We start from the raw sequence: 14,478 nt of genomic DNA, 5'->3' as shown, positions 1-14,478 counted from the left end.
TTGGATGCATATAATGAATTGTTGCTGGAATTACTTGAAAAGGGAGAGAGACTGGGATTTTTTTCCACCACTGATGTCAAAAACTTACATGTAAAATATCCTAGAATGGCTAAGTTTTATGCCATTCCCAAGGTACACAAGGACTTAACAAATCCCCCTGGGAGACCCATAGTGTCAGGGATGGGGGGATATCTCCAGAATATTGACATTTTTCTGGATACACAGTTGAAAGAGCATTTGAAGCGAGTCCCTTCACACATTACAAATGGTAAAGAGCTCACAGACACTTTGGGAGGTACTGAGTGGCAAGAGGATTTTTTTCTGGGCAACTGTTGATGTTAAGTCCTTATATACCAATATTTCTCATCGGTGGGGTCTGTAAGCACTAGCCAGACTATTGGTGGAAGGTCCCAGAACAAGTCATATTTTACAGCTGTTGGAGTTTGCACTGACATACAATGTATTTAGTTTTGAGGACAATTTTTTTCTACAGAGAACAGGAACTGCTATGGGGGCATCTTTTGCCCCATCTTATGTCATAATTTTTATGTTTTTTTTTTTTTTTGAGGAGAGCTGTGTTTATAGGAATACATATTTTTTGGAAAATGTTATAGTTTTCAAACGCTATATTGATGATTTGTTTTTTATATGTAGAGGGGAGATTAGTCTTTTTGTACAGTTCATGTTGGAACTAAATCAGAATCAGTATGGCATCACAGTATCCTATCTAACTCCAGTTTCTAGATTTGGAGTTCTTTGTGGATAAAGACAAGCTAGTGTCTTTTAAACCATTTTATAAGGAAACTGCGGCTAATAATTTTTTGAGTGCAGACAGCATGCATCCAGAACATTTTTACTTGATTCTCCCCCTTATGGAGAATTCAAGTGCATTAGTGACTGCATTAGTGACAATGTTCATGACAAAACCACATTAGATGGAGAATTTAACATTGTTAGATGCAAGTTGGCGAAGAGAGGGTATTCTAGCCAGGTGTTAAATAGGGCTGAGGAAAAAGTGAGAAAGCAAATTGCTGGTCGGAGAGTATAGAGTCATACAATATATCATGGGCATGGAGATTATCATAAAGTGGGCAAGGATGATATATTTTTTGTTAACAAATGTTCCCCTTTTTCAGCTACATTGAAGGCATTAGTGCACAGGTTTTCGCCCATTATACAGCAGGATGAGGAAAGTGGGCAACATTTTCAAGGGCAGGGTTGTTTTTTTCTCATAGTAAATTTCACAACCTGAAGGAATTATTGAACAGTAGGGTAAGTAGGATGGAAACTAGTTCTAATACAGTAGGCACCTTTAGATGTGGAAGGTGCACGGTGTGTGACAAAGTCAAGAACATTTCAGGTACTTTGATTAATGGAAAGAAGTTCATTGCCCTAGGATCTTGCAATTGCAGTACCAGTGGGGTTGTTTATGCCATTGGATGCTATTGCCTACCTGTAAGGTGGTATATAGGCCACACCAGAAGAATGGTGAAAAGAAGAATTATGGGGCATTTGGGGGATGTGAGGCATGCTGGGCTTAATAATCCTGTGGCCCACCATTTCCACACTGTTCACAATGGTAACACTAGCAGTTTGTTTCTGTTTTAAACAAACCTTATGCAGTACTAGGCATGCAATATGTGCACATTTTGTTAAGGATGGAAAGTAGTTATATTATTAATTTTGGAACTTTGTGGCCCCATGGGCTTAATATGGAGTTAGATTTACATGTATAGGATTAAATGTTTTAGTATGCATTATTTTATAAATGCATAGATATATAGGATTAATGATTTATATGTATAGGGTAAAATATTTAAGTATTTAAGCATTTGTTAATCTAAAGATGTATAGGTGCATTGGCATGAACTTCTTAAACTATTAAGTTAAATGTAATAGGAATGTAAGAGGTTGCATTTTAAACGTTTTTGATGCACTTTAAATGTTTCTGAAGCACTTTGCTCAGGATGCACTTTAGATTTAAATTTTCTTGACACATCGACTAATTGATCAACTATTGTAGGACAACATGTGTTAGTATTTGTTAATCTAGAGATGCATAAGTGCTTTTGTATTAACTTCTTAAATTATAATGTTAAATGCTATAGGAATGTAAGGGGTTGCACTTCATATGTTTTGATGCACTTTGTTTCTGAAGCACTTTACTGCTCAGGATGCACTTTAGATTTCATTTTTTGACTCACTGATTAATTGATCAATTATTGTGTAACTGAATTGAATAATGAATGTAGTGAAATGCAGGGGCAGCTCGTGCTATTGGACTGCAGGACTGCAGCCCTCCCACCTAGAAAAAAACAAAAGAAAAATCTGTAAAACAAAAAAAAAATCACGAGTCCCGATCCTCTGCGCATGCGCGGACACAGATTGCCTTTATCAGCAGTCTGGATATGGAGAAAGAGGTACCCAGCAATCATTGCTGTGAGATAAAGAGGTACCCAGCAATCATTGCTGTGAGATACCAGGTGTGTGTGTGCAATGCCCCAGTTACTGTATACTGATGGCTAGAGAGAACAAATGGTGGTGGGTAGAGATACTCAGGCTTGAACCCTGTATCTTGGATGGAGGTGGCAAGGACCTGAATTCCCTATCCACCACCATTTCTAAAAAAAAATTGCAGATTTTTGCCTCATATTTGTTCTGTTCCTCATAAAATCTGTGGTTTCTATGTCTACATTTTTCCTTGCAAAGTCTGTAGCACATTGGTGCACTGATAGCATTGCTGCCTAACAGCTACAGGTCCTCTGGTTTGATTCTTGGCTGGGGTGCCTTCTGTGTGGTGCCTGCATGTCCTCCCATCTTACAAAGATGTGTCTGGCATTTTTCCCTGCTCTGCTGAAAATGGTCGACTAGTTTCTTGGTTAAATGTTTAAAAATAACAGGCATTTGAATTTCAGACTGCATATTCTTCAGAAAGTACATGGAAACACACAACTGTTTATTCTAGCAGTTGTCTAAGTTTATAACATGGATATTTGAAATTTGTCCCTATTTTTGGGACTGTATTCCCCATTATTGGCTTTGTCCAGGTATTTTATGCTAAGGTTGAGAGTTATCTATGGTGAGAACTGAATTCATTGAATGTTTGGGGGCTTTATTCCCCCATTATTGGCTTTGTTCAGGTGTTTTGTGCCAAGAGGTTGACAGCTATGGTGAGAAATGAATTCACTAAATGGTAGCCATTTAAGTTCGTCTTCCTGTTTTTCACAAAACAGCTGATTTGGCATAGTGGTATGTTTCTCTGACTGTTTTGCACAGGGTCCCCTGGGTTAAAGACGTGGCAGTGAAATGTATGGTGGTAACACAACATTTTATTCTAGCAACTTTCCAACATTATACAAGCAATGTTTAAAATGTGTCCCTGGTTTTTGGGCTTTTGTCCTCCCCAATAAATGTCGGCTTTTTCCAGATTTCTTGTGCTGCAAAGTTCAGAGATACAACTGCGTGTCGAGTAGATTTTACAAGGAGCTGAGAGCTGCAGGGAACAAAACTTTAGTGCTGCTTATTCTGAGTTTGCTTGCATTGTTAATAGCACAACAGGTAGTGTACTTGCTTTTGATGCAGAAGGCTGTGGGTGCTACTCCCACAATAGATAGATGCATTACTGATACTGTACTGTGTTGTAAAGTGGGTGTATGCTGCAGTCCTTTTTGGCAAAGATACCTAGAGTAGTAACTATGAACCTGTTACCAGTTTGCCATACAGTCCCTATTGCGATATTACTAGCTTATTTTTTTTAATGCATGCAACATAGGCAATTTATTCCTCAAGGGCAACAGGCACTTTATTTGTAGATGATTAAACAGTGACATATAAAGTTGTTTGCTAGCAGCAACCTCTTCATTGTTACAGATTTCTTTAGTGTGGAAATATTTAGATGACTTTTACTACTTCAGAGATTGTGCATATTTACTGATACTGGTGGACTGTAGAAGGTTGAGTAGACTTTTATGATGGAAATGTTCTGAACTGGGTAGTTTTGTCATTGGTGCATGCATTTTGTTTCATTGTTTACTGGAAAATGTTCAAAACAATAAATTTAAAATGCCGTCTAACAAATGTACTGTATTGTACAAGGAATATAATTTAGTACAATCAGGAAGGTGTATCAAAGAGCACATATATGTTTCATGTGCAAGGGGCCTATGAGTTGAAAACAGCACAAAGTTAATCTTTATCTGCCACTGGCAAAATGTATTTTTTTTGAATGTGGGTTTCAATGCTGTTTCATTGAATGTGAGTTTCAAGGGCAGAAACGTTTTAATGCTAAGCCTGTTTTCATTGTGAGTCTGCATTGCTTTGTTTAGCAGATGTCTTAATATTTGTGCTGTAAAATGCAAAATAAAACTTTCAAATGAAATCCAAATCATCATAGAAGTAAAGCAGTATGCACATTAGTGTTTATGGTAAATGGAGTGAAATAGCCAAGTAATGGATCATTGGAATGGCTGCAGGGGGGAGGGCTCCATTCGAGCATGATTTTGCGAGGGGGAGGGGCGGCAAACTCAGACAGCCCCAGCTGAACTATACCTCCCAACTGTCCAGATTTTCACAGAATGAATAGATTTTTGCTTCTTATTTTTGGTTTGTTCCTCATAAAATTTGGTTTTCTGGGAAATCATTTGGGAATGAAGTCACTATATAATGACACACTGAGTTTCAGACTTCATAACCTTCAGAAAAATGCATGCGAAGGTAAGACCTGTTATTCTATCAACTGTCTTACTTTATACAAGAGCAATTTTTAGTACTGTTTATATGTTCCCCCAATATATTTGGCCTTGTCCAGATTTATTGCATTAACAAGTTGAGAGGTACATGCAAATAAATTGCTTTATAGAATTAGGCATAGCCAAACCTCTCAACTGTCCCCGAATTTGGCTCAAAATGTTGCTCTTCCCCTATTAATCCCTTCGCAAAATAGCAATTTTGGAAGAAAACATGGAGGGTTTACAATTAAGAAAAATAACTGTAATAATCAGAGCTATAGATTACTTTTATTTCAGAAATGCAAGTAGATTCTTTTATTTTGTCAGCTGCTCAAGTTAGCAGTACTAAAATTAAAAAGTGTCCCTTCTTTGACAGGTTCCCAGCTGTATTGTGTGGCTATTTTATATTTTTGCATCACATTTTTGGTCCATTTTTCATAAAATTGTGGGTTTTTTTTGGCAAGTTAGTGGTAAATCATTAAAGACTGAAGTTAGAAAATAATGAGACATTTGAGTTTCAGATTTCATATCCTTCAGAAAATTCATACTAATGCAAGAACTATTCTATTATCTTTCTAAGTTTATAAGAACAATATTTAAAAATTGTCCTTATTTTTGGGCCTTTGTCCCACTTCTATGTATGGCTTTGTCCAGATTTCTTGCTCTGAGGTTGAGAGGTATGACAAATGTGTCAGGGCCATCACAGTCAGCCAGAGACATTTCAAATTGTGACATACTTGGTGCACCCCCCTCCCCCATGTAGTGACTCTGGATGTGTCCAAGCAAGGCAAGGAGCAGTTATGCAGTGTAAATGTGCAGGGTGTAAATGTGCAAGGTATCCCCCCCATCCAAGGTTGACACAAGTACTACAGTGGCTTTTCATCTGTTCTTGATTTTGCAGAATGGTCTGGTTTCTCTCATATTTTTGTACTGTTGATTTATGCTTATTACTCAGAAAGTGCCTGTTGCTCTGTGTTTTAAGTAGCAATGCTTTAATGACCATCAGGTAAGCTTGTCTGAGATCATAACATGCAAGTAAGCTTTAATAAGCATACTGCTAAAGAATTGCCAACATTGAAAGCCTATCTGTTGTTGCCATACAGAGAATACTTGACTAGATAACTTATAAGCCTTGGGTATTGAAATGCACATGACAGTATTTGTAATAAACAATAAGGATTACATTATTTTAAGAAGCTCATTACACTTGTTGGAGACTTCCAGTGATCTCTGAGGGTTTTACCCATAAACTAAACAGAATGCCATTCATGTGTGGTCCATAACCTGTACAGTAATCCTTTAAGTAATGTATCTTGAACTTGTTTCTTGTTTGCTTTTCATTTTTTACTTTGATCATGTTTTCCCCATGAAACAAGTAGATAGTTGTCAGGCAGCAGGTCTTTTTTAGATAAGAAACATTTTTTACAAGTGAGGGCATCACAGAGATTGCTACTTTCAGCATGTTACTTGGTACTTTAATAAAGCTGAATATAAATTATAATTAGAACTGCAGTGCAAGGAGAAGTGGTTTGAGTTGAGTGCTGCTTGTTTTTCTTATACTTGATTTTGATTGGCATTCCAGTAATGTATTTAAAAAGTAATTTATTTTTTCATGCCTCACAACCTTTTTGTTTCCATCTAGATATTAAGTAAGCTGTCATGCAGCCAATGCATTGAAATATTTTTATTCTTTTATACTTCATTTGTCTTGATTGGACTCTCATAATGAGGGTTTGGCACCCAGGGCAGCATATTTAATTAAAGTTATTTTTTGTGGTTTTGAGCATAGCTCCTCCCTTTTCTGGTTGGCCACACCCCTTCCCATTGACCCCGCCCATTCAGCTATCTCCCGCAGTCCCCCTTTGATATGAAGTCACCAGCCGCCACTGGTGAAATGTATATAAAGTACACCATTCTTGTGTATGTTTATTCCCTGGAAGGCTTAATGCCGAAGTGCTAGGAACACAGTAAAAGTGGATGGTGACTGTTTCTCCAGTTGTTCAGTGTTTTTTTATTTATTTGTCTTTATTTACTTATTTATTTAAATTTATTTATTTTTATTTATTAACTGGTTAGGTAGACTGGTCCATATACCCTTTTCAGTCCTGATCCTGGACATTTTGGGAGTTGCAGCATACTGATTAAAACAGCACAATGTTTCAATTACTGGTTATGAAAACTATAGATAGTTGAGAATATGTATCATGCAGCCAAACAGTGCATTAAGTGTAAAGTTAGAAGCAGTTGGAGTAACATTTATTTCATGGGACTTTTAGAGTAGGATAATGATAATGTCATGAAGTGACAGCTGGTCAGGCTGATGGGCCTTAAATTATTTTCGTCTGTTGTGGCATTCCATTTATGAACCAGTACTACATCCTCTTACCACAGGTCAGGAGCAAGTCGACATGCATTTTATTTAACATGATTGAAAAGAGTTTAGTCAGATTTTCCTTGATTCTGTGTAGAAAAGCACTGGGAATGTCATTTGGTCCCATGGAACTAGATTTTTTTAATTTCACTTGTGGCAGGAGTTATTGTATTTGCAGCTATATAAGGATTTTCTACCATTGTCTTTGTAGCGCTGAGCTGTATTTCTTTGCTTAGTGTGAAGTTTCAAGTGAATTTTTCTGCATACACACTTGCTACCTCATAAAGCTGTGTGGCCACTTGACTGTTTATTAACTTATTAATGTGTTACATTCATAATTTTTCTAATTCAGTTTTTGATGTGATAGAAGAATACCTCATTGTTTCTTACAGCTTTTGAGTCATAGTTGAGTTCACGATCAGGTCTGGATGATTTAATAAGTAAATACTTTATATAATTCATTATTGGGAGAATGGCTTGGGGTTGGGAGAGTGGCTTAATGGCTAAGGTGTCTGCCTTGCAAACACAAGGTGCAGAGTTTGAGTCTCACAAGGGATATTTGGCTAGGCTTAAAAAATGGCTCGCAAGGGCAGTTAGCCTAGTACTAAACTATGAACTAAATCTAGACTTCACTTTAAAGTGATGACAACATTTGAAAGCTAAGTAGTATTTCTTTTTCTGTTGCGTTTCTTTCTGATTTCAAAGGAGTTTTTGTTGATTTTTACCTGAATGTTTGTGTCCTAGCGGATGTGTTTATTAATGTAGAAGTTGTTTATATCGGAATGTACTGACAGTATCCTGAGCACAGTTATATGGGTCTCAGTCTGTTTTCATAAGTATGTTATCTGCTGGATTTTAGTTTATATTGGTAAAGTCTGGAAAGTATTATATATGTATGAACAAGTTATGTCTTAGACTGTAGGTAAATGTGTTATTATTTCTGATAATTACAGAGGGTACAATCATGCCGCAAACAACGTTTTTTATCTCATTTGTGAAACTTGAGTGGGTGGGCTTTAGATATAAATCATTTGAAATGGAGTTTCATGTTTTTGAGATTTTTGACTCCTGAATTGAAAAAGTAATTAGGAAAACAAATAAATTAATATTGAGGGATGTGTAGCTTGTTGTTTCCTGTAATCTAAACATAATATCCTGAGCACTGTTTTTAATTTCATGTGACTGTAGAGTGGCCAACTTTAGTTTAAAAAGTTATTTGATTACTAGATCAATGTACAGATCAGGTGGCATAATGTTTAAGGTCTTCACCTCCCATGCACAAAGTACAAGGTTTAATCCTGACTTCTGGCCAATGCCTGCTTGGAGTTTGCATGTTCTCCCTGTGTCTCTGTGGGGTTCCTCCCACTTCCGAAAAATATGCTGAGTGTTTTCATTCCATACTCACCAATGAAAGGAGCTGTGGTCAGCAGCACAGCCTCTACTTGGAGCTGTATAGGGGGTGTAGTTGTATAAAGCATCTACTTTGGTGTGCAGTATCCTTAGGATAGGAGAGCACAGCTCACAGACTGTGTGCTGTGGCAGGGCTAGCCACTTAATGTTGTAAAATATGGCTATGGTCATGTTGGCTAATGTCACCAAATGGGCATGAGTATTTGCCAGTGATAAGTGGGTTGAGAACCTGACCTATGCTAATGGTGGGAGGGATGATTATACCCCTGTTGACCAGTGTGTACCCACCATAAAGCCCAGCAGCCGTGGGTCAATAAGCTATTGGCCAGTCAATGTCCAGTTGCCCAGCCTGGGTTACCTGGGATAGCTCTGTTGAGTGAAAGCTGGATGTATAAAACCAATCAGCCTTTCAAACATGAACCAAGAATTGCTACACTCAAGTGTGGGTTCACTGACAGGATGCAGCTTGGAAGTGGATGACGTGATGGTACAGAGGAGGCTGGACATCCTTTATATCCAAGAGATAACATGGAAGAACACTACAGCAAAGCTAATTGACTTGACATCCAGAGTCTACTACTCAGGAGGAAGACAGGCTAGAAATGGTGTGGAAATTGGGGTGAGAGAGAGGCTTCAGAAGGCAGTAAGGGATGTCATCAGAATTAGTGACAGACTCATGGCAATCAGACTGCAGTATAATAATAAGGCAGTATTCATAATCTCAGCCTATGACCCACAACAAGGTTGTGATAGTGAGGAAAAAAGCGCATTCATACAGCATTCGCAGGACCTACTAGATAAAGCAGGACAACATAAATTGATGTTGACAATGGGTCACCTGAATGCACATATCGGGACAGATAGAACAGCATATGAGGGCTACCTGGGTCCACATGGGTGGGGCAACAAGAATAAAGAAGGAGAAGCTGCTCTAGACTTCTTTTTGGCAAATGGCTTGATAATAGCCAGCACATGGTTCAGAAAGAGAGACAGTCACAAGAGCACATACAGGAGTGGCCAACATGCAACCCAGGTAGACTTCCTCCTAGTAAGGAAAGGACACTGGGGTAGAATCGGTGATTGCAAAGCCATCCATAGTGAAACAATTGGCCCACAGCATAAATCATTTGTTGCCACAATCAGCTGCAAGCAGTGGTCAGAGAAGGTTCTAAAGTCAACAGAGACTAGGTTGAAGAACTGGATATTGACTGAAGAGAAGGTACAACAGTTCAGGCCTCATTGGCCCTCTTCAAAAGGAACCTTGATGATTGGATGGGAGATAGGAAATTCACCCGGGGGATCATGTCAGTCGCCCTGCTAGACAGAGGTCCAGAGAAGTAAATATTGTGGGAAGAAATAGCCAGGGAATTGTTATGGCTAGGCTCGCATAGGCCTTAGGGCCGATAGCCTAGTACCAACCTATGAACCTATAAGAAATTACTAAGGGCTCTAGCACCCCAAGAAGAGAAGGAAATAGGTGGAGTTGAAGAAGAATGGCAGTGCCTCAAAACAGCATGTGTGAGGACTACTGAACTGATATGTGTCCGAGCCAGGTATGGAAATGAGGTACATTAGGAAACCTGGTGGTGGAATGCAGAAGTTGAAGAAGTCATCAAAAGAAAGAAGGAGTGTAGGAAAAAGTGGGAGATATAAAAGACAGACCAGGCTAGGAAGGAATACTGATTGGCTAACAAAGAAGCTAATAAAGGAGTGGCAATAGCAAGGAACAGGGCATCAGAGGCACTCTACCAGCTTCTGAAAGGTGACTGAGTAGATGGCACAAAGAAACTATGACAGATTGGAGGGCAAAGACAGAAAGATAAAGAAGATAGTCAGGCAACCTTCATAAGGGATGCCAGCAACAACCTGATTACCACTCCACAGGACATCAAAGGTAGATGGAAGGAGTACTTCCAGCAGCCTCTGAATGAAGACAACCCCACCGAAGCTGTACTGCAACAGACACAGCCAATGATGAGAGAAGAAGAGGAGCCCATCCTAGAAGAAGTAAGAAAAGTAGTCAGAAAAATGAAGTCAGGGAAAGCAGCAGGTTCAGATGACGTCACATTTGATAAAGATACTGGGTGAGATAGGGGTGAAATGGCTCCTCAGGGTACTCATAGCAGTGCTGAGAGAAATGCATATCCCAGATGACTGGAGAATGAGCATACTGGTGCCAGTGTAGAAGAACAATGGGACATCCCCAACTGTGGGCAGTACAGAGGTATCAAACTCCTGTCACATTGCATGAAAGTTCTGGAGACGGTGATTGATAAACGGATACGCTGAGTAGTAGAAAGTAAGATGGGAGATGAGCAGTTCAGATTCAGATGAGAATGCAGCGCAAGTGACCTGATGTTTGCAGTGAGACAGGTAGTGAGAAGAAGCTAGAGATGAGGAAAGAGTCCAACTGGGCACTCCTAGACTTAGAGAACGCATATGACAAGGTCCCAAGAAAGCTGATTTGGGCAGTACTGCAGTGGCTTGAAGTCCCAGAAACATTTGTAGAATTAGTGCAAGCTATGTTCAAGGGCCCAATGACACAAGTATGAACAGTGTTTTTTCTCACAGAGGGGTTCGCAGTGGGAGGGGGTGTGCACTAAGGTTCAACTCTGATCCCACTGCTGTTCATACAGGTGATGGACTACATAAGCAAATAGTTTGGAGGGGAAAGATCAACAAAGTCAGCAAGAACTTCAGCAAAGGATAGAGGAATGGAATGCAAAACAGAAGGCACATGGGATGAAACTAAGTACAGATAAGATGGTGGTAATGGCAGCAAATTAGGGAAATTAGAAGAAGCTGAGAATTGAGATAGAAGGGAAGATAGTGGAATAGGTTAAGAGCTTCAAGTATCTGGGAGGGGTGGTTGAGGAAAAGGGAAGTCTGAATGAAGAGGTCAAAGCTAGAATCAGCGGGGCTGCAGCCAACTGGCATAGAGTGTCAGATTCAGTATATGAGAGAAGAATGCCAAAGAAGCTGAAAAGTAAGGAGTGCAAAACAGTGGTGTGGCAATACTGCTGCATGGTGCAGAAATGTGGACCGTAAAGGGAGAGCAGATGATAGCCTCACCTCAGGTTGGTTTCTCGAGTGGTGAGTGAGCTACAGTTAGTTATCCATCCCAAGGGGGATCCACCTTGGATCCGGAAACTACCGTCCCCATCAGTCTGACAAGCCTTATCTGCAAGGCCATGGAGGCGTATTATCATGGAACACTGGACCCCCAAATTTGGGTTTTGGAAGGGCCGATCTTGTCTCCTGAACCTGATTGACTCCATTATTGATGGTCTCACCATTATAGAATACAACGCCCATTTGGTATGTACCTCTCAAGACATCTGCCCTGCTGACGACCTTAAAAAACTCCAGCTATACTTTGTCGCGATATCGCCTACTCAGAGGCAGAATAGATTGAAAGCTAGAGGTGATGGAAATGAAGTGCCTGAGAAGGGTGGTAGGATGCACTGTGTGGGACAGATGAAGAAATGAGGACATAAGAGCAGAAGCCAAAGTAGCACCAATTGCAGAACAGATCAAAGAGAACAGATTATGATGGTTTGGGCACATGTGCAGAAAAGCAGAAGACAATCTGGTGAAGAAAATGTTGGACAAACAGGAAGCAGGTAATAGGAAACAAGGGCATCCAGAAAAGAGGTAGATGGATTGTGTGAGAGATCTACAACAGACAGTTACCACTACACCAATCCTGATTTAGAACTAGTTGGGCTTTCTTATAAAGCCATGTTCTACGAGTTATCTACCCTAAGCAGTGCAACCACTATTCTAAAATTTATAAAAGTCTCCTTCTCTTCTCTACTCTGTATTGCCTGAAAAACAGCTTTAATTTATGTACTCATATGCTGCTGAAAACCCTCTCAACTTATTTCATATATTGTTAAAATCACAAGTGTATAAACTCTGTTGCCTCAAATGTATCATTGTGATCATATTGTTTATTATGTTTGCATATTGTGAATTCTGTTTGTGTTTGTTATCGCTGTATCTAACACACTATGCTCAACTCTGTAACCTCAAATGTACCACAATGATCGTATTGTTTATTCAGTTTGTATAGTGTGTGTTCTATTTGTGTTTATTATTTCTATATTTAATCTTGTATTAATCATGAAGTTTTCACTCCGGGCCTGTGCTGAAAAAGGACAGCTTGTCCAGTCAGACTTTCCCGGTAAACAAATGTAAAATAAGCTAAATAAAATAAATACATCCTGACCCCATGTAGAAAATGGAAAAAGGGGGTGTACAGATCTGGTGTCTGTCTCAAAGATTAAGAGGAACAACCTAGTGTCAGCAAAGGTTATTTGGTAGTGTTTTTCTTAGAAGTGCCAGTGATAAATCAGAAAATGTTGTTTGAGGTATTCTCTAGTCTCCATAGCTCTTCCGCAGATCTCGCTGATGTTACTGGTAAAGCATATGCACAAGGTGGGGATCATGGGTCCCTATTAATTATTCAAACTTGTCATTTGCTCGACACCATATGACCGAACTTTGAAAAGTTTGAAGGTTAAAAGCAATGGCTCCGTATGACACAGAATGGGAATATTTCCCTTTTCTGCACTAAAGTGCGATCACGGAGTTGGTGTATTTAAGTAGGGGGTGGGGGGTGCAGGGGGGCCCTGCTCAGAGCATTAAGGTAAGTTTTTAAAAATTTTTTATTATATTTTCAAAGTTTCAGACTTCGTTCATATGTTGTCAACATATGATGTTCAAAGTTTTGAAACTTTGAATATATAATATAGACCCGGGGATCATGACCCATTAGCTAGTGCTTGTCTGGCTTATTTAGTTTATATGATGGACATTCTATAGCAGGCAAAGGTAAAATAATGGTTTTGTTTATTTTTTAACTGCAAGAAAATGAAGGCATGATCGGCCCAGATTGCAAGGTACATAAAGGTGTTTACCACATCTAAGTCAGTGTTCCCAAGCTTGAAACCTTTGAGTTGCCTCATGGTAGCTGTAGTAGTCTTAGTGTTATGATTGCAGTGCAAATAATGTATTCACTGAACAGTCCCAACACCTCAGTGTAGCCCTTGGCTGTCTCCAAGATTTTGGAAGAGTGGAGAGAGAAATGACAATTGTTTCTAGGTCTCAACCTTGTATTGTAGAGCCTAACTTATATATTTGTTGTTATACCATTTATAAATAAGGAAACATAATGTGCTGCACTACAGTGTTATGATATCTCAGGCTGTCGGACATTTATGGAATAGTCCATTAAATTCCGTAGGTCACTGTTTCCTTCAGTCATTTGTTCACTTTTGGGACAGTTAACTTTTGTGAAAAGAAAACTCAAATATGCTTCAGCTGCCCTTTCTACAGGTAAATCATACCTGTGATTGATGCTGGTGTTGCTGAGCTGCTGATTGAAGGATCATATATACTTTTTTTTCTTTTTTTTTTTAAATGATATTAGGGTCAGGTTGAAGTAAGTTTTTCCTTAAGGGTGCCAATGAACTCACTAGTTTTCTTTCAGAAGTCACTAGGGTTTCCAGTCCAAGAAATTTGCCTGTTCCATGAAATTTGCTTTGTCTTTTTTTTGAACCTCTTGCATTGCTTTCAAATACTGTAAACATTCTGATGGTCATCAAAAGAATTACTGCATTTATATAATATGTGTGTTAATGTCAGTGGCACAAAAGGTAGCGCATTCATTTGCCTTTGGTGCAGAAGGCTGTGGGTTCTGTTCCCACACCAGGTAGATCAATTACTTACATGGTAGTGCAGCCTTTGTGGGGTGCTGCACTCCTGAGTGTGCTATCTTTTGGATGAGACATTAATTGAGGTCCATTCTACTTGAGTTGCTGGTAGCTCGGGTGAATGTAAAAGATTTAGAAAACAAAAAACACTGAAAAAAAAGCTTAGTCAGGAGCCTAAGAACAGAATTGAGCGTTCAAAGTTTAATATACTGCTTTCATCCAACAAGACTTCATCAGAAACTATTTAACCACA

This window comes from Protopterus annectens, chromosome 1.part2 (assembly GCF_019279795.1).
Source record: "Protopterus annectens isolate FY-2018-M chromosome 1.part2, PAN1.0, whole genome shotgun sequence".
NCBI lineage: Eukaryota > Metazoa > Chordata > Ceratodontiformes > Protopteridae > Protopterus > Protopterus annectens.
The sequence above is the reverse complement of the archived record's forward strand: the minus strand, read 5'-3'. Positions refer to the sequence as shown.